The sequence below is a fragment of the Canis lupus genome, chromosome 18, assembly GCF_048164855.1.
Source record: "Canis lupus baileyi chromosome 18, mCanLup2.hap1, whole genome shotgun sequence".
In the NCBI taxonomy this organism is placed as follows: Eukaryota; Metazoa; Chordata; class Mammalia; order Carnivora; family Canidae; genus Canis; species Canis lupus.
Genome location: NC_132855.1, coordinates 5,139,013 through 5,159,630, shown reverse-complemented (window position 1 = coordinate 5,159,630; position 20,618 = coordinate 5,139,013). Strand labels below are relative to the sequence as shown.

Sequence of the window (20,618 nt, the reverse complement as noted above, 5' to 3'; positions counted from 1 at the left end):
CGGCCTTGGACTGCCTACTTGGACTTGAGAAGTCAATAAATTCGTACCTTATTTCAGCCACCGCTGTTTGGGTTGTTCTTAAAAGTTCTTCCTGCCCCTCATTCTACACACAGTTTGGTACCAAAGCAGGGGTCCTGCCAGGACCAAGCTCTAAGGTGGCGTTGACTAAAGGCCCAGCACCAGGTTCTGCTGACATTTGAAGGCAGTGCAATGTGCACACGGCCCCCCGCAGCGGCCGTCCCCTCTGCCCGGAAGGCCCACGACCTCCCGAGTCCTTGTGACAGTCCAGGATACCTCCCTGGGGGGAGAAGTCCTGCTCCACCGGCTGGGGGGGTTCAGTAGGGCGCAAATGCCACAGGCCAGGAAGCTGATGATCCCGTCCGGCCACGAGAAAGCACTCTTGGCTCCTATGCCTTGGAAGTAGGATGTGGCTTTATCTTCTCATGGGGGACAGGGTGGGGGGGCGGGCAGAGGCAGAGGGGGAGCGGATCCAGCAGCTCCATGCCCATGCAGAGCCCGACGCTGAGATGGGGACCTGAGCAGAAATCAGGAGCGCGCTCCACCAGCGGAGGCTGGAACCAAGCAGGCGCCCCAGCGGGGCCTCAGTAGGAGGAAGGGTGACCGAGAAGGCCGAGAAGATTGAGGAGCGGCCTGGGGGCCCGGCCTGGAGCTCCTCCGACCTGGGCCGGAAGGAGGGGGTAGCAGCTGAGCCTAATCCCTCCTCCTCCCCTGAGCTGCCTGAACACAGGGACTCCGTTGGGTGTCTTGGGACTGCGGGACTTGCAAGGATGGCCGCGTGCTGACCACTGACCCAGAAACCTCCCCAGTGCCCTGAAGCCGCCAGGGCCACTCTGCCCGTCCCTCGTGAGGTTCCGACTGCAGGTCCCGCATGGTCCCATCAGCAGAGAGGACAAGGGCCTCCTCCCGTGCACCCCCCCCAAGCCCATCGTTTCACAAGGTCTGTTAGTGTTTTACCAGGGTGTCCCGGATTTGGACAGGTGACCTCGAAAGCCAGTGCAGACTCACTCTCTCGCAGCGTCCTGGGCTGGGTCCCCTATTCAGGGTCCCTGACCGCGGAGCCCGGGGCGACGTCTCCGGCTGCAGTGTCACCTGTCACTTGGGATTCTCTCCCCAGCCCTGTGTGGCGCAGCTCGGCTCCCCGCAGATGGCATGAGGAACGCAGTGCCCCTGCGCCTCGTCGCCCAGCCGGGGTCCTTCAGGGACCGGGGAGCGCCAACGATCACAGTGGTAACAGGTGCCAGGCCACGTGTGCCATGTGCAGTGCCCTCACCACTGCCAAGCTGCGGCGGTGACCGTAACGGGAAGGGCAGAGGAGGACGAGGCCCCTCTGGGAAGGATGGATGGGGGTGCTCTGCAGGGCGCAGCAGCAGAGCTGCCCACGGCCCATGAAGGACTCCTGGCCTTGGCGGAGTAAGGAGGCCTTGGGGTCCCGCAGAGTGGTCCGACAGGAAAGGACGACAGTGCTTTCCACTGTTACGGGGTTTTGCGGGTGTGGGTTTCTTTGTTTTGTTTTGTTTTTTGTTTTTAAGATTTATCTATTCATGACAGAGAGTGAGAGAGAGGCAGAGAAACAGGAAGAGGGAGGAGCAGGCTCCATGCCAGGAGTCCGACGTGGGACTCGATCCTGGGTCTCCAGGATCACGACCTGGGCCGAAGGCAGGTGCTAAACCGCTGAGCCACCCAGGGATCCCCTTGCGGGGGTGTGTGTTTAATGATTTTATTTGAGAAAGAGTGTGATGACCAGCAGGGGTGGGGGCAGAGGGAGAGCGGGGAGCCAGATGTGGCTTGACCCCATGACCCCACGGTCTCGACCGAGCTGCCCAGGGGCTCTGCTGACAGTTCTGAGTCGTGGTGGGTCTATCCCTGCGACTCCACAGCACCGGGGCAGGGGGGGGCTGATGTCCTTTAACGTGGCTGCTGGCCGGGGAGGCGACACCCTCGCCGGTGAGGATGAAGGTACCCAGGTGTCTTGGGCTCTGGGCCGAGGGTGGCAAGAGGTGCGGGGGCCGCCTCCCTGGGGAGTGGCGGGCGGCCCTGGGCTAGGCCGGGGGGGCTGACTGGGAGGGCCGGGGTGCCCCTTGCACAACGCGGCCTGCGTCGCCCGGCTTCCCCCGAGCGCGTCCAGGCCACCGCCACCGCTCGTTGGGCCACCGCGGCACCGGCCCTCTATCCCAGCTGCGGGGGACGATGGCACGGTCCCGCTGGGCCAACACCCTTCCACAGCCGGCGAACGTGTTGGAACTGGTACTCCTATGTCGGAGGAACACTTCCCAAACAGAGGGGACAAAACCGTCTGCGTCCCTGCCGCCCGGTCAGTGGGGCACCAGGTGGCAGGTCTCCGGGCAGAGGCCCAGCCCTGAGCGCTCGCGCTTCTCCAAAGGGAAGGGTGGCCCGAGGCTGCCTGGGGCTGCTGCCCGAGGCTGGGGGGCTCCGGCGGGCAGGGGAACACTCGTCACAGGCGGGTCCAGCCCGGTGACGTGGTCTGCCTCCGGGCAGGTGTGAGCACTTGGAGCCCAGGGCATGGCGGCTCTCGGCTCCCGGAGGCCAGGGACCCACTGGAGAGTCTGAAGAAGGTGACAGCCTCCCCGGCTCGCAGCCCTGGGTCGGCGCACCTGCGGGCAAGCCTCGGCCCCCGCAGCACCCCGCTGTTGGCCGGAGCCCAGAACCCCTTTACCTGGGCGTGCTCGGCTCTCCTCGGGCCGGACAGTCGTGCACTTGGCATCGCAGCGGCGAGCGAGGGACAAGGCCCGTCCCCACCTGGGGACAGGGGCGCTGGGCAGGAGGAGCGGGCCGGCCTGTGTCTGAAGGAAACAACCGGGAAGGGGCGGGTGCAAGCTCGCAGGTGAGGCCGCCGGGCAGGGAGCGGGCCCTGAGCCTGGCTGCCGGCCAACCGCTGGCCCTGGGGGCCCTGCCCCCCCCCCCGCCCTCCTCTGCAGCCCATTTCCTGCTCAGGGACCCTTCCACGGAGCTGGCCTGGGCTGCCCCCCCCCGCCTGCGGCTGCAGCCCCCCGGTCCCAGGGCCAGGCCCGCCTCCCCATCTCATGCGCCCGGCCGCACGGCGCGTGGCCCCCTGGCCTGGGTGCTCTCTGCCCCTGGGTGCCCGGCCCTCTCCCCGGGCCCCCTCAGCCACGCTCCCAGCTCACTGGGCGTGCGGCTCGCAGTGTCCCCTCCTCGGGTCTCGGGGCACAGAGCTCCGGCTCGGAGTCATCCTTCCCCGGTGACCTGCTGAAAGTCGTCTGGCCCGTCCCCCGCCAAGTCATCTCGCAGCCGAGGAGCCTGTGCCCCCGATGTGCCCCCGACGTGCCCCCGACGGCGGTCGCCCCCTAGCTTCTCTCCACGGTGGGCGGGCACCTGGAGCTTCGGTTGCTCTGCCCCTCGAGCTCCGTCACCCCCGCCTCCCCGAAGACTCAGACCAGAAGACGGGAAGCTACGACTGCCCACGGGGAAAGAACGAGGAAATCGGGAGCCAGGGTATGTAAAGTCTCGAATTTTACACCCAGAGCCTGGATCTGAGAGTCGTAAAGCAACAGCAAGTGCATGGAAAGAATATTGACGGGCCCAGATTTCTTTCTACCCTTGATGCTAAATAAGACCTGTGAAGTGTGTGTGTGTGTGTGTGTGTGTGTGTGTTGTATGCACACGCGCGCGAAGGGGAATGTTGTTGAGGGCACAGTGGTAGAGGTAGAGAGAACTAGAAATAAAACAAGGGTTAAACGCTCGGCGGGGGGTCCTGACCCTACCCCTGACTCACCTGTCAGCCTCAGGTCACCCAACAGCGGCTCCAAACAGGGCCCCGCTACCTGGCCCATGGGCCACATCCAGGCTGTCACCTGTCCCTGTACAGCTGGAAAGCTACAAAGAGTTTTTTACATTATTACATGGTTGGAAAGAATCAAAGGGTAAAGAACACATTTCTCAAATGCTTTAAAGTAAACCCATGCACTGCTCTAAACTCATTTAGTTAAAGCAACCTTCTAAGGCAGGTATTACGACTCCTTATATAAATGAGGAATTGAAAGCTTCTGCGTAGTTTAAATAAATAGCCAACGATCACACAGCCAGCGACGACTCAGCTGCAGTCCAAATCCAGGAAGTCTTCACCCAGAGCTTATGCTTTTAACTCGCTTCCCCGTAAGAAACGATTCAACACAACAAAGATAGTGTATAAGCGGCAAAAGGGAGATTCGAACGACATGTTCTGGTGGGTTCCAGGGAAGGAATATCACTGTTTCAGAGAAGGGAAGGCTTTGTAGGCCAGCGAGATTGGGTTTCTATCAGGATGATATTGAAGACCAACTTTAACCCTGATTAAGTGACTGTTATCTCCTTCCCCCCAAAAGAATTATTATTATTATTATTATTCCAGTTGTTATGTTTTGTTATTTCATCAGAAAATCATGGAAATTTGTTTCCTTTCTTAATGTATAAGTACATATAAGATACCTCCTATTTCATGTCTTTGCCTGCAAAGCCTAAAATAGTTGCTATCTGGATTTTTTTTTTTTAAATTTGAAGAACCCTGATTTAGACCATAAGACACTGTTATTTATTGTAATTAAGAAGTCCAGATGTAGGCAATTTCAAGGTTAGTTCATAAACTCAACGATGTCATCAGAGACTCAAGCTTTTTTATTTTCTCATTTTTTTTTCCTCTACTATTTGTAGCATGTTCCATTTTTAGTGTTTGTTTGCTTGTTTGACCTTCTCGTGGTCACAAAATGGCTGCTTCAGCTCCAACCTTTGCGGCTGGTAAGGAGAAAGAAGCTTCAACTATGGGTTTAGCGATGAGCGATATCTCAACAGGTGTGGAGTAGGTGCTGACGTTTTGTGACCGCACTTTTTATGTGAGACAAAGAAACCCCCTGTTTGGTTAAACCACTGTTATTTAATTTTTTCGGTTATATCAGATAAACACAATCTTAATGAAAACAGACCTGAATCCCCTGATCCTGAAATGGGGCCACTGTAGAGGGTTCCCAGTAATCACTTGTAGACTGAGTGAATGATGCACACGCAGCCCCAAAATCCTGTGGCAAGAGACGGAGGGCTGAAGCCAGTGAAGGAGGATGAAGACCGTGAGTGCAGGGCCGCCCAACAGCGACTCCACAGGCGCGCTCACCTCACAGTCTTTGTGGACAGCTCTCCCAGAAGACAAAGCAGCAGCGTAGACACTGCCCCAGGAACCGTGCAATGTGGAACACCATTCAAATCCCCCCCCCCCCGCATGCCTGTCATCATTTTTAATGATTCCCGTGATTTCATAATTCAAAACTCCTTGCAAACATTATTTTGAAAATCATAGGCCTCCAAGAATATCCTACTCTGAGCTAGAACCTCCAGAAGAGCGACACGGCCTGAGATGTTCAGTCACATGGAGGTGGCCACACAGCCCTTGAAAGGTCGGTGCCTCCTTTTAGCACATTTTATGAGTAGTCAATGGGCTTTACTTGCTATCGACTAGTCGTATAACTTCAAGAGACAGAAAAAAAGATTTTGCCAATCTTGCCAATTTTGCCAATTTTGCCAATGTTTCCGGGAGTCATAAAATTAAAAAAACTTCTTGAGGTATCAGTAAGAAAACTGAATTTAGAATCAAAATCCCGATCTTTGAATCCCAGTTCCTAGACTTACCGAATGTGTAACTTCGAGCAAGCCTCTTGACCTCTGTGAGCCTTTATTTTCTAATTTACAAAATATCAATGCTGTCGGTTTAGAAGGAGCTCAAAATCTCCAATGACGTTCTTCCTACCTACGGAAAAAAACAAAACAAAACAAAAAACCAGTGGGAATACCCCGCCGGGGGACGTAGTTTTTAAGGGCAACTCTGATGATCATTTGGCAATTGCTTTTCTGGAGCATTATGTTGAGAAGGATTCTGGGCTGGAATCCAGATTCAGTAGGAGGAAATACTGTGATCAGTTAACAGCGTGTGCGCACGAGGACACCAGAGAGTAGCTATGCGTGTAGCCAGGTATTCCCTACCCCATGTGGGGAAGCAGTGGGCACCCATAGGGACTCTTACCTAAATAAGTGGCATGAATCTGGGCACAGTATGGGATGGGGTGGGATGGGATGGGATGGAACAGAATAGAAAGCAAAAAAGAGAACCACAGAGCGTCTGGCCGGAGCTCCAGAGAATCCACCACGCAGCCCTCCTCAGCTGCCTTCCCTTACGGTCGCCTGTGCGTATTCTCTCTATTGTAGACGGTGAGTGCCTTGTTCTGGGACATTGAGTAGAGTGGATAATGTTTGTTGAGTGAATGAATACACGGATGAGCAAGTGAACAAATATACAGCTTTTCTGCTTCTCTGTATGGCCTTGAACGAGTCCTTGCTGTAACTATAGCAACTGTAATTTGATGTGTTCTCAACGGTTTACAGAGCACATTCACCTCCATTAAGTCACAGAGGGGAAAACAATGCCTACATGTGCTCCTCCCCTTACTAACCGGTCAGCAAATTCCAAGTTAGAAGCCAGCACAGTGTAGGGTACGAGCTGGAGCTACGCTCTCCTTTCAGCCAGAGGGTACCTACCAATTAGCAAAACAAATTTTTTCACTCCTAAAGCCCTACTCAGGGATGCCTGGGGGGCTCAGCGTTGGAGCATCTGCCTCTGGCTCAGGTCATGATCCTGGAGTGCCGGGTTCGAGTCCTACGTCCAGCTCCGTGCAGGGAGCCTGTTTCTCCCTCTGCTTCTCTCTCTCTCTCATGAATAAATAAAATCTTTTTTTTTTAAAGCCTCATTGGCAGTATAGCATAAAACTATTTTTGAATTCTAAACTTGGCCCACAAGTATACAATTTTTATTAGGTACTCCTTAAGAGCCACCCTCCCTATGCCCTCCGGGCACCTATGACTATATCCAAGAAGCAGGCTGGTACAAGTCATTCAGCAAGTTAAACCACTTACCTTATGGAATTAAGTAAAAGAAATGTTGTTGGTTTTTTTTTTATTTTTTAAAAGATTTTATTAATTTATTCACAGAGAGAGAGAGAGAGAGGCAGAGACATAGGCAGAGGGAGAAGCAGGCTCCATGCCGGGAGCCCAACCTGGGACTCGATCCCGGTCTCCAGGGTCTCCAGGATCACACCCCGGGCTGCAGGCAGCGCTGAACTGCTGTACCACCAGGGCTGCCCTGTTTTTGTTTTTGTTTTTGTTTTTTAATGATTAAGCTATGTGGAAAGACTCTGTATCCTGATTATTGTTCATTGTCTCCTTTTGCTGTCGTCTTTCTGCAGCCCACCTGCCCTAATACGGAAGCTCCAGAAGGCTCCTTGTTCTGTTCACCAATGTTGCCCATGCACCTGGAACACTGATCAGCACTCAACAAACCCTTCATAACGAATGAAGAAACAAACTAGAACACAAGGCAGCTTAATCGCGTGGTGTGGAGCCAGCAATCTGTAAAGGATTGTTGTTTAAAGTGTAAGAATAGATCATTTCATCCATAAAACAGGAGTACTTTCTATTGTAAGTTATGAAATATATAAAATTATTCCTGGAAACAGTTTTACAAAACTACGCATTCTACAAGGCTCATTTACTTTCACCCATACTCATTCCTTTGCTGAATTGCCTTTTTTTTATTTCCCCTCCTTCTCCCTGGGTGCCCTTTCTGTAAGTGCACCGTCTACGCGGGTGGGAAGGCCTGACCCAAGGGCTGTCTCTTCCAAAAAGGCCTTCTGACAACTCATTTCTCTCCTTTCTTTGTAATGCTTGATTTGTACTTCTCTTGAAAGATTCATCCTATTATAAATATTTTTTTAAAAGATTTTATTTCTTTATTCATGAGAGACCCAGAGACAGAGGCAGAGACACAGGCAGAGGGAGAAGCAGGCTCCCTGCAGGTCGCCCGACGCGGGACTCGATCCCAGGACTCCAAGATCACGCCCTGAGCCGAAGGCAGATGGTTACCCACTAAGCCACCCAGGTGCCCCTATTATAAATCTTATTATAGTTATTTTAGGAATATTTATTGATTTACTTATGTATTTTTTAGCTCCCTAGATGGCCACCCCAAGGTGCCCTGGCACCACTCACCTGGCCGCAGCGCCTCCAGAACCCTGAGCAGCACAGGAGGGTGGCCACATGGCCCTGGGATGCTGCGGGCTTTCCAGACCCAGACAACCCGGACCCCGCTGGGGAGGTTGAGGAGGTGGAGGAGGTCGAGGTGTCAGTGGCGGCAACATTCCCAGGTGGCGAGGCAGACACAGGCACCCAGGGAGGCAGGGGCAGTTTAAGACACTGTCAGTGTATTCACGCTCACACTTGAAACAGCAAAATGGACACAACATATGGAACAACGATTTTAATTTATTTTATTTTAAAGATTTTATTTTTTCATGAGAGACAGAGAGAGAGAGGCAGAGACCCAGGCAGAGGGAGAAGCAGGCTCCATGCAGGGAGCCCAAGGTGGGACTCGAACCCAGGACCTCAGGATCACGCCCTGGGCCCAAGGCAGCACTAAGCCACTGAGCCACCCGGGCTGCCCTGGAACAATGATTTTATAGACGCGGGCCGTGAGGCAGTGAAGGACAGTGATCCCTAAGGGTCGAGGAGCACATGACATGAACTCTGTGGTGGTCAGAGTTTTCAGGCTATAGCACACGGAGGAGAGACTGAGGCAGAGCCAGGCAGACATGCCGAGAGTCTGGGGACACGACAGCTCGAATCGTCAGGCAAGAGCACCAGGAAGGACAGGGCGGCACAGAGGCTCCGGGGTCAGCAGAGGGTTGACGGGCGCAGGGGCTGGCGAGACAGGTGACCAGCACAAAGCAGGGTTAGAGACGCGAGGCCCCGGGGCTGCCCCAGGGCTGCCCCGGGGCTCCAGGACGGCCTGTGCCCCAGCCACGCGGGAGACGGCGCAGGTTACCCCGAGGAGCCTTTCCCCAGCAGCGGCAGACGGTTAGCCCGCAGCTCCCATCCCTCCTAACAAATCTCAGAAGCAAGACTGGAGAGGATCAAACTGTTTTCAAGAAGCTCAGTGGTATCCAAGAGCAAAGCTCAAGAATACAAAAATATCCAGCGCCAAATAACGTAAGATTCGCGGAGTCTACCGTCCAATGACAACTTACCAGGCAGCAAAGAAACAGAAAAAGTGTGACCGGTAACGAGGATTAAGATCAATCAATCAAGGCAGACCTGAAACCGACCCCTACGTTAGAAGAGCAGAAAAAGACTTTACAATTGTTCTAGCTCCATGTGCTAAAAAAGGCGAATTAAGGTCATAGAAGACCTGATAAAGAGCCAAATCAGACTTCTAGAGACGAAAATTACAGTGTCTAAAGGGAAAAAGACCCTGGATAGGATTAATGGTTTTGAAGATAGAGCAATAGAAAATACCCAGAATGGAACTCAAGTAAAAAATAATTTAGCAGGTGCCTTCTCCGGGGGCTATGGGACAACCTCAAGTGGCAAAAGGAAGGAAGAGAGAGAGGGACACGGAAGTAATATTTCAGAAATCATGGCCTGATGTTTTCCAAATTTGATGAAATTTGAAGAGAACTGTAAACCATTAGTTCCAAGGACCTTGATGGGCCCCAAGCCCAAAAAACATGAAGAAAATCCTATCAAGTCACATCATAACCAAATTGCTCAAAAACAGGGATAAAGAGAAAAATCTTAAAACCGGTTAAGGAGGGGAAAACAGTGGTGTTAATGTTTAATGTTAACCCTAAACAATGTCAAACAGAGATAAGGATGACATCAGACTTCTCATTGGAAATAACGTGAGAAGTCAGTGGAGAAACACCTGTAAAATACTGAAAGAAATACCTGGCGAACTATAATCAATACCCGGCACAAACATCTTTCAAAAATGGAGATGAAATAAGGTTTCTTCCGACCTAAAAAGCTGAAAGAATTCATTACCAGCCAGCCTGCACCGCGAGAAAGGTCAAAGGACTTTCTTCAGGCAGCAGAAAAATGACACCAGTTGAAAATATAGATCCGCACAGAGGAATGGAGAGCACTGGAAATGGAGGCCACGCGGATCAATGTTTTCTTACTATTTAAATCTCTTTCTATATTTATTTATTCAGATAATCTCTACACCCAGCCTGGGGCTTGAACTCATGACCCAGAGATCAAGAGTCACAGGCTCTTTCTTCGACTGAGCCAGCCAGGGCCCCTCTATTATTTAAATCTCTTTAGAAGATAATTGACTATGTAAAATAAAAATACAATAATAATAATAACAACAATGTAGGACGGGGGAGGGTGTGCTTTATAACAGATCTATAACATGTAAAGTAAAATACACGGCATCAATAGCGTGAAGACTAACGGGTGAAAAATATAAGTGCACTATTCTAAGATTCTTAGGGTTTCAGACTGATTTTTATCCTTGTGTTATCTTTCCTATTAAATTTAGAGTATAATCCCTTGATGCCAGCATTCCCTTATTGATCTTTAAAGGTTATATGATGTGTAGCAGTTTAATATACAACGAATTGGCCCGTGCAGACAAGATTCCTTATTTTTTGTCTGACTTCCAGGCATGTGACTGGAGGTGAGGGGGACGGGCTCTCTGGGAGATGGTGGCTTTGCGCCCACGAGAGGAATCGCTGGGAAGCCTGTTCTCCGGGGAGCATCTGCTTGGACTGAGCGGACGCGCTTCTCTGCCTGCCCATCTGCCGTTTGGCCTTATCCTGTATCGCATCCCTGATGACCTGGGCAAAATCACAACCCGAAACCATGAAAATACCAACAACAGCAGCCAGAAACCATTAAAGAAAGGCGCTAGTCCACTAACAACGGCCAGTTTACCCAGCTCCTGGGGAGGAAGAGGAAACAGCCACCCTCTGCTGGAAGCTTTACACACGGAGACTCCCTTGACCCTGAGGGAAGTGCAGCGGTCAGACTGCACAGAGGAAGCAGTGGAGAGCTGGAAAGGTGAAGTATGGGGCCCGGACCACAGGGCGGATGACCTCAGAGTGCTACCTAAACAATCCCTGGGGCTTCCAGATAAGATCAAATCCAGAGGCAGAATTTTTTTTTTTAAGATTTTATTTATTTATTCATGAGAGACAGGGAGAGAGAGAGAGAGAGGCAGAGACACAGGCAGAGGGAGAAGCAGGCTCCATGCAGGGAGCCCGATGTGCGACTCGATCCCGGGTCTCCAGGGTCATGCCCTGGGCCAAAGGTAGGTGCTAAACCGCTGAGCCACCCGGGCTCAGAGGCAGCATTTTGAGGTGACATGTTCACAATTTTAGTTAGACGTCTACCATGTGTAATGACCTCCAGTGTTTTTTTTTTTTTTCATCTATAAAGAAACAGTGAAAATATTTATAAGATGTTTAAAAATTCTCAGATTGTAGACACAGACACACGTGCACATATTTCTTAGCAACTTACGTGAATGATATCACACAGAGAGTTTTCCTAACGTAAGTAAATAACACCACGAGGAAAGTTATCACCTTCGAGGAAAGAATAATGATTTTCGAAGTCTTCTGTTCCCTCCGTCATACTTAGGAAGGAAACTCAAAGGAGATGTCAGGATTAAGGGAATAGGGGTGCATCAGGATTCTCTACTGATTTGAAATACACTACGGGTGCTGAGAACCAAGACCTTTTTTAAAGAACCAAAGTGAAAAATCTAAATTGCCATTTGGTTGTAATAACCTAAATTTCTTTAGTGGCTGCAGGATCAACCAAGGATAATAGCTCTTTATTATAAACAGATTCCACATTGTGAGGCTGTTGTTCGTGATTCAAAAAGAGGGAAGAAAAGTCTGCAGGGTCACCGTGATTTATTGCTCATGAAGCGGAGGTACAGTGGGATGAAGGGTGGCCCCCCGAAACGTAGGTTCGCATTAAATCCCAGGAACCTGTGAGTATTAATTTATTTGGAGAACGGTCTTTGCCGTTGTAATTAAGCTAAGGATCTTGAAACGAGGAGATCATCCTGGATTATCTGAGCAGGCTCTACATCCCACGACAAGGATCCTTAGAAGAAAAAGGCGGAGGGGGGGTTTGAGAGCCCAATGCGAAGGGGCCCAGCAGGGAAGGCCAGGATTGGAGCTCCGCTGCTGCAAGCCCAGGAAGCTGGAAGAGGCGGGGAGGGGGGGGGGGCACAGCCCTACGGACAGACACCTTGATTCTGTCAGGAGCAATTCTGAAGGATTGCTCCTCAGAGTGAATGTCCCCTGACTCCTTCCTCCCCAAAGAAAGGATGAAGACTCTTGACAGTGAAAGGTAATTTCTAAGGGGAGGATGTGTCATTTGGATGATAAAGAGTTAATTTGTTAGTTAATTATTCTGCAGTGTAGAATGATCTAGGTTTGCAAATTCTGGAATGTTGTCCCTAAGGGTGAAATCATTTTTCTGTTATGGTTTATGAGAAGCTTGGGATGGAAACATTCCTCTTATCAAGTGCACAGATTTTCCCATTTTCCCCCCAAAATGCTAAATGAATGGAAAAGGAAAATTTAGTCACAATGAAAAGTTGGCAACTATCTATCTGACCAGCAGGACTACCCGTGCTACAGAGCTGATTTAGCTCAATCACAAGGTAAACTCCTAATGTGTATTCCACGATCATTTTCAATTACACTATAACTGAAAGTTGGGGCTTTTAGGATATTACACAGTCGGGATGAGTGGGGTTTTCAAGAATTGCTTTTGAAGAACAACTGGGCAGCATGTGTTAAGGAACCTGAAAATGTTCCTGACTTTGACTACTGAATCCACTTCTGCGTATCCCAATAAAATAACCCTACATTAAAAAAATAGAAAGTTATAAATGAAATGATCTTCTCACAGTATCACTTAAAATGGCCAAATATTAGTAAGTGCAATTGTGGAGTGGTTTAAAATTCTCTGTTGTTGGGGATCCCTGGGTGGCTCAGCTGTTTAGCGCCTGCCTTCAGCCCAGGGCGTGATCCTGGAGTCCCGGGATCGAGTCCCATGTTGGGCTCCCTGCATGGAGCCTGCTTCTCCCTCTGCCTGTGTCTCTGCCTCTCTCTCTCTGTGTGTGTCTCTCATGAATAAATAAATTTTTAAAAATATTTTTAAAAAAATTCTGTGTTGTTTCTGGATGTCTCCATCGGTTAAGTGTCCAACTCTTGATTCCAGCCCCAGTTGTGATCTCGGGGTTGTGAAATAGAGTTCTGCATTGGGCTCCACGCTCAGCGGGGAATCGGCTTGAAATTCTCTTTCTCCCTCACCTTCTGTCCCTCCCTCACCCTCTCCCTCTTTAAAATATTTTTTTAAAAACCTATATTGTTTGGAACATTATGCAATCGTTAAATATGGTGCTTTTGAAGACTGTATACTAACCTGGACAAATCTTTTAAAAATAATATGTAAGAGCAGCAGCCTGAAAAAATGAACTTAGAATCTGATTAAAACGATGTAAAAATTATGCATGGAAAAACTGATTAGAGGCAAATATGCTAAAAAGTCAGCTAACAGAAGGTGTACAGGTCATGGTTCTTCATGTTCTTTGTTTAAAGAATTATTATGACTGTTTTGGTTCAAGTTGTGAACCGAACAAAGACAGTTTGGTCAAGGGCAACCAATGCTTTTTTTTTTTTTTTTTTTTTTTGGTAGCTATGACTAGCTCTGCATGGTTATATTTAACTATAGGCCTTCTCTCTCTTTCCCCTGTAGCATCAACATCCTAGCTACCAGGTGGTATCTTAAAATGAAAGCAAGTGTCAGACCAAATTCTGACATGCATTCAAACATTTATTAGAAACAGATGCTGACAGAGTGTGTAAAACTTGTTCTGCAAGCTGGATGAATCTCTACTTTCTGAAATTTTAGGTGTTCTATCACATTTTATGAAAATATCTACAGAAATAGGATTTAGATAACGATGTAGTCATCGAGGTATAGGGTTGGCATGAGGTAACTAGCCGACTTCCAGTTATTAACTGGTCCCCAAACTGTTTGGCAATCAGCCTTTTTGCACCATATTCTCACCTTTTTTTTTTTTTTTTTTTTGACACCCTGGATGGTGTATCTCCAAAATATTTCGGCCAATCTCATATCTTGACAGCCACTAGTGTCATAAAAACTCATTTTTTAAGACGTCAGCTCTAGAAGAGGAAAAGGTAAACCGTCTCTAGTGGAAGATGCCATCTGGAGCAGCCTCTGTAATTCTTTTTATAAGCAAGGTTAAACATTCGTGCAAAAATTCCCATTATATGTATCTTTAGGCAAGTTAAGAAAGGAAGAAAAATGCCTCAAATAAACAATAGCAATAGATCCACAGGTGATCTAGGTATTGAAGTGAATAGATGTGGGCTTTAAAATGACTATGATTAATCCAATATGTTCAAGAAAATTGGGGAAAAAGACAGAGATAGATTAAAAAAAAAAGGACTTCTTATACTTTTAAAGAATTGGAATCTAAACAAAAAATTAAACTTATCAGACTAAGTTACCATTGTCATAACAGTATTGTATCAGACTTCTGCTGAATGGGAGCTGAGATAAAAGAGACAGCACTTTGTGGAGCGAGGGGACAGTCTCCCCCACCCCTGGGAGAACCGACACTGGGGAGACTCTAGAAATGTGCAGCTGCCGGGAGGTGCAGAGTCCGCAGGCCGGCGCCGCGGACCAGGCCACTGCGAGCTGTGCTGGGGCCTGTGCTGGGGCCGAGGCCTGTGGCGCAGGTGAGCCAGCCAGCGAGTCTCCATCCAAACTCATTTTAGAGTTAGCTGCAACGTCATTATGTGATTTAAAGGAACTTGGCAAAAATGAAATAGCAGTCAAGATAGAAGATTTCCAAACCACAGATCCTAATTTTTAAAAAATCTCTCATTTATTTATTTGGGAGGGAGTGACCGAGAGAGGGCATGACCAGAGGAGGGGTGGGCATGAGTGGAGGGGGGCAGAGGCAGAGGGAGAAGCAGACTCCCAGCCGAGCAGGGAGCCCGATGTGGGGCTCCGTCCCAGGACCCTGGGATCGTGACCTGAGCTGAAGGCAGGTGCTTACCCGACTGAGCCTCCCAGGCGCCCCAAACCACTGATCTTTAAAGCAGGGTACAGGCAGTCCAGAAATACACAGATACCCTGCTAGGTTTAGGGCAGGAAATGCCACAACTTTTATAGTCAACTCACCTTTGAAATGCCTGTATATTTATTTTTATTGTGTATGTACCATATTGCTATTGTGGAACAGGTTAGCTTATAGATACACATACTTTGGGTGTGAGGCTAAGTTTGTATTTTATTTTTTTACTGCCAAAGTGTGGAGACCATGTCTCTAAGCCTACATATCCATTTACCAAGTTCCAGACTGTTTCTCCTACCTCAGGACTCAAATCCCACCACAGCTGGTTAGGGTCTGAATTTGCAGTTTCATTTGGTTACTTCTGTTTTACGCATCTGTAATTTCTTGGAACTCCGAACTCTCTGTGAACTGGATTAAAACGGCAATCTTAATTTTGGGGAAAGAGAATAGTTTTCTCTCAAAGTCAGGTTTCCTATGCATTTTTGTTGAAACTTTGCCTATTGCTATTATTTGCTTTCTAGAGTCCTTATAAACAATAAAAGAGGTGAATAAGTAGTAAGTTAGTTATAAAAGAAACAGGATAGATTCTTCAGCTTCTCTGAAAGCTTTTTTTTTTAATGGATATATGCTCTTAGCTGTTTTTTTTTTTTTTTATTGCAAATGGATAATATGTATCTATTCTTACCTGGAACGATGGAATTAAACTTAGCACAATAAGGTGGAATAGGGGTTCCTGACACCCAAGAATTGACCATGTCTTGAAACAGTTGAGAAGCATTATTTTCTTTCATGGGTTTGACATCTGGAATGTGTGTCAATAGCACCAGGAAGAGTAACTTTTTGAGCTTATATAAATATTGTTTGTGCATGAATAAATCGGTAGTTGCAAGAGCAGATTTTAAGAGTAGACAAGGGAAGGAAGTGAAGGCAGTGGAGGGAGAGAGGAGTGCCCTAGGAGGTCTCCAAAACCAACTACGTCCCACTTCCCAGTTTTGCCTGAGAGAAGCCCTGCATCTTAGAGGCTTCCTAGATCAATTCTTAGAATTGAAAGAAAACTCAGAGGTCATCTAGCCCAGCTGTCTCTGAGAGGCTTCCCAGGATGTGGGACTTGCAGTTTTAAAACTGGGAAAGTCCCAGAAAACCTCATGCAACAACCACCCACCCCTTCTGTAGGAATCCCTTCCTACTTGATCAACATAGGTTATTACTGTTTCCAGGTCACCGATGAGGCTGGTGGTCAGCCAAATCTCTGTCAGAATGCTCTCAGGGATGGGAAGGTAGGTCAGGGGTCTTTGGAGGCTGGCTCCTCAAACTGAAATATTTTTCCCTGTCATTTATATGCATTGGTCCTTTCTTATATGCAAATCACCGGTCTTCAATTTTATGTTTAGAATATCAATTTGAGAGGTAAAAAAAATAAAAAATTAAACAACCCCACCTTCCTTATTCCCCAGTTTAATGTCATGATTTCAGCTTAATTCAGCATACAAGGCCTGTGCTAGGCCCAGGAAGGGATCTAATAAAAGGACAAGGACCAATGAACAAATCTATAAAGTGATATATTAGACTCATTGATAAATGTGTCTAAATATGGGAGTCCAAGATAAGTGCCTCTTTCAGAATAAAAATGTGTATAAATATGCATTGCATACAAGAAATAGAAAAGCAGATAATTAAATCTAGGCCATAGCTAGTTATTTGTTACAGTTTATCCCATCACACTTGACAAGTTAGTTCAAGTGGGCTTGATTGAGTATGTGGACATCTTTAGCTCTCAGGTGGAATGACAAACTTTGATCAAAGAAAAAAAATTATATTGTAAAAATAGTACTATAAAGATAATTTTGAGACAGAAGAGACAAGGGAAGCCACAGCTTCAATTATAATCCATATTCACCAACTGTCATTATTAACAAGGAGATAAAACGCACTATAGTTAAATGTGCATAAGGTACTAAATTTAGCAGCTGTGCAATAGCATTGAAATGCAAAATAAAAGGGAAACCTAGAATAATTTTTGCAAAGCAAAATAAAGAAGAGATTTAGAATTAATATTAGAAATACAATTAATTTGGCTGAAGCAGGCGAACACGTTACTTAACACTAGCCTGAAATATACTTTGAGATAAAAATAATCTGATTTTTCTTTCTTTCAACTTTTTAGATTTTCTACACAGGCCAAACATACCAGATGATCGTGAAATTTCTACTTTAATTTGCATGCCTAAGTATAGTCTTGCACGTTAGAAATGAGAACAAAATGAAATGTAACCAATAAAATGTAAGGGAATACATCTTGGTTAAAGATGGAATCAATTCTCAGACATTTGAGAATAAATGCTTGGTATCAGTAAAAACAAATTTAAGCTTATGTCATGACTATCCGATTCCTCTTAATTCTACCAATAGTTATATAACATCAGTGTAACCTGATTTCTGGATTTTTTTTTTCAATGCAACAGATCCTTTGTTTAATTGATGACTCTAAATTTGTCAGGTGTTTTGGAGGTTTGCGTGCATGAACTTGAAATTTGAAGCCAAAACCACAGAAAAACATGCTATGCATGTAGCAAGTAAGTCTTATAGACAGTATATTATTTTTGTACTTGGAACTATTTCATATGATGGTTATCACTAGTGTTGGGATTTTTGAAATCCTATAATTTTTAGCAAGAAGATGTCTAGATGTGACCTTGGATCCTGAAATTCTAGCCAGTCATGGACCCAAAATATGCAATTTAAAAATAAAATAATAAAATTGGGATAACTGATGGTATTTTACAGACACAGTAAATATGAAATAATGAATTTTTAGTTTGATTAAACGTGTTATAATTTTTTAAATTTGAGTATCAGTAATAAAAAGTATACTATTATCATTTCTACACTATTTAACATGCAACTGAAAAATGAACCCATTTGCTTAGAATAACTTCCCAAGAGTAAAGATATTAGTAAGGAATAAATAGAGTAAGTAAAAGGAGTAACACTGTTACCTCACGTGATGGATTAGTCTAGGAAACAAAGGATCAGAAAACACTTCAGAGGGTTTCTTAATATATATTTCTTTTTTTTTTACATTTGTTTCAAGTTCAATTTTCCAACCATAGTATGACATCCAGTGCTCATCACATCCTGTGCCCTCCTCAGTGCCTGTCACCCAGTTACCCCATCCTCCCCTCCTCCTCCCCTTCCACAACCCTTTGTGTTTCCCAGAGTTAAGAGTCTCTCATGGTTTGTTTCCCTCTCTAATTTTTCCCACTCAGTTCCCCTCCTTTCCCTTATAATCCCTTTCACTCTTATATTCCATGTACTTAATATGTATTTCTGAGCTTGCTTTGTTGAATCCATGTGATCCCTCTGCTCTCTCTCAGACTTTTTCTTTGTAATCTCACTCATCTTCTTCTGGTCTTCTGTCCTGATTGCATTTCAGCGGTGTAAAGGAGAAGGCTGTGTTGATGCTCTACTTTCCAAAGGAATTTTATGTTATTTTTTCTTTGAAAATTAAGAACCATCCTCCACTGGCTGGAGCAGGATTTTAGGGTGAAGATAGAGTTAGGCTGCCTTCAGGTCTTTTATACAAGGTCCTGATCATTCTATTTTGCATTTTTCTATCAGAATTATTCTGTATATTAACATACCTTACCTTATTAAAATAATTTCAATTTTTTTTAAACAAATCAGGGAAGTCACTAAGTATTGGCATGTCTCTGAAAGGCTTTTTGTAGAAACTAGGATATCTTTTTTTTTAAGGAATAGGGGAACAAAAGTAAGTATGATCATAATTCATCATATGATTTCTAAGCCAAGACATTGTGAATCCTTCACAGTAAGATGAAATGTGTGTGCTTTCTTCCTTAAACATACAATATTACATCTTGGGGTCATTTCCCCCATGTCTTTTGCTATCTAAATCATCTTTTCAACTAAATATGAATAGTTAAAATTCCACCTCTCCAATATCTCTATGAGAGAGTATGTTGTCTTCAAGAAGTTAGAAATGGTAAATTCCCTTCCAAACCTGTTTGTCTGCCCTACTGATTCTCAAAACTATGAGGCTGGATTTGCACTATTCAGTTCTAAATAAGTTACTAAATAAGAGTAACCAGTTAGTTAGGATGTTATTCATGAACACAGGATACTGACTCATTCATGAATTCAACCAATGAACGTGGGTGAGATTTTTTAAATTTATTTTAAACTGAAACCAAAGAGTCAGAACAGTTATTCCTTTTTAAAAAAATCAACTATGTTTTAGTTATTAAATTGTTTACTTATTTTGAGGTACAATTTACGTGCAACATCCTGTTACTTTCAAGTGTACATCATAGTGATTCAATATTTTTATACATTATGAAATGATGCCCGTGGTAAGTCTAGTTATCCTGTCACCATACAAAGTTATTATGCTATTATTGACTATATTCCCTCTGTCTGACATTACAACCCAATGACTTATTTTATAACTGGAAGTTCATACCTCTTAATCCCCTTCACCTGTTTCACCCACCCCCAACCCCAGCCGCCTCTGATAACCAAGTTTGTTACCTGCATTTGTGAGTCTGTTTTTTTTTTTTTTAAGGTTTTATTTATTTATTCATGAGACACACAGAGAGAGGCAGAGACACAAGGGAGGTAGAAGAAGGCTCCCTGTGGGAGCCCAATGCAGGGCTCAATCCCAGGACCACGGGGTCACGCCCTGAGCTGAAGGCAGAGGCCCAACCACCAAGCCACTCAGGCATCCCTGTGAGTCTGTTTCTGTTTTATTTTTTAGATTCCACATATGAATGAAATCATTAGGTATTTGGTTTTCTCTGATTCATTTCCCTTAGCATAATGCTTTCAGGGTCCACCCACATTGTGGCAAATGGCAAGATTTCACTCTCTTTTATAGTTAAATAATATCCATTACGCGCGCACACACACACACACACACACACACACACCTTTTTGATCCATTCATCTACTCATGGACCGTTAGCCTGGCCATTGTAAATAATGCTGCAGTGAACGCGGGAGTGCGTGTCTATCTTTGGACTGGTGTTTTCATTTTCTTTGAATAAATACCCAGAAGTAGGGTTGCCAGATCGAGAACAGTTATTGAGATCTCAGATGAACTCTGAAAATCACTTCTGAAGATAGGGTCTTAAACTTACAACAAAGTACACAGCGAAAGGCTAGACAGCCTATGCACGTACACTCCTAACCACCACATACAAAACAGAACAAGAAACAACAGAGAAGTAATTCCAAAGAACTTTTAAAGGTCTTCCCTAATATATTGGTTTCTTAGTTTGGATATTTTATCAGACTATGATATACTTTTTAATCAAACACATAAACCAATTTGTGAGGAATTTAGGAGCATACTGTTTTTACATGATCCTCATAAATTCATGGTCATTTCACTCTTATTATACCACCCACAGGTAGTTACATCTCCTGAAGCAAACTTTCAAAATAAGTTCACCGTATGGTGGAAGTCCAGATCTTAAGTTTTACTCCCGAATTACATCTGACATTAGTATTCTTTAGAAACCATAAGATTTGGAATTTCTCTTCATATAGTTGATTTTCGTTTGTTTATTCAATACTCAGTAAGTACTTCCTGAACACGTACCCTGCGCCAAAC

The 20,618-nt window shown here is 45.9% G+C and overlaps 1 long non-coding RNA gene across 1 annotated transcript; it reads right to left on the bottom strand.

Moving 5' to 3' along the window:
- Positions 1-1,036: 1,036 nt before the first annotated feature.
- Positions 1,037-5,530, bottom strand: LOC140609431 (uncharacterized). The gene is made up of 3 exons (XR_012011264.1): positions 4,956-5,530; positions 3,773-3,873; positions 1,037-2,822 (listed from the first exon to the last, which is right to left on the bottom strand). It is a non-coding gene; the product is annotated as an uncharacterized lncRNA (long non-coding RNA).
- Positions 5,531-20,618: the final 15,088 nt, after the last annotated feature.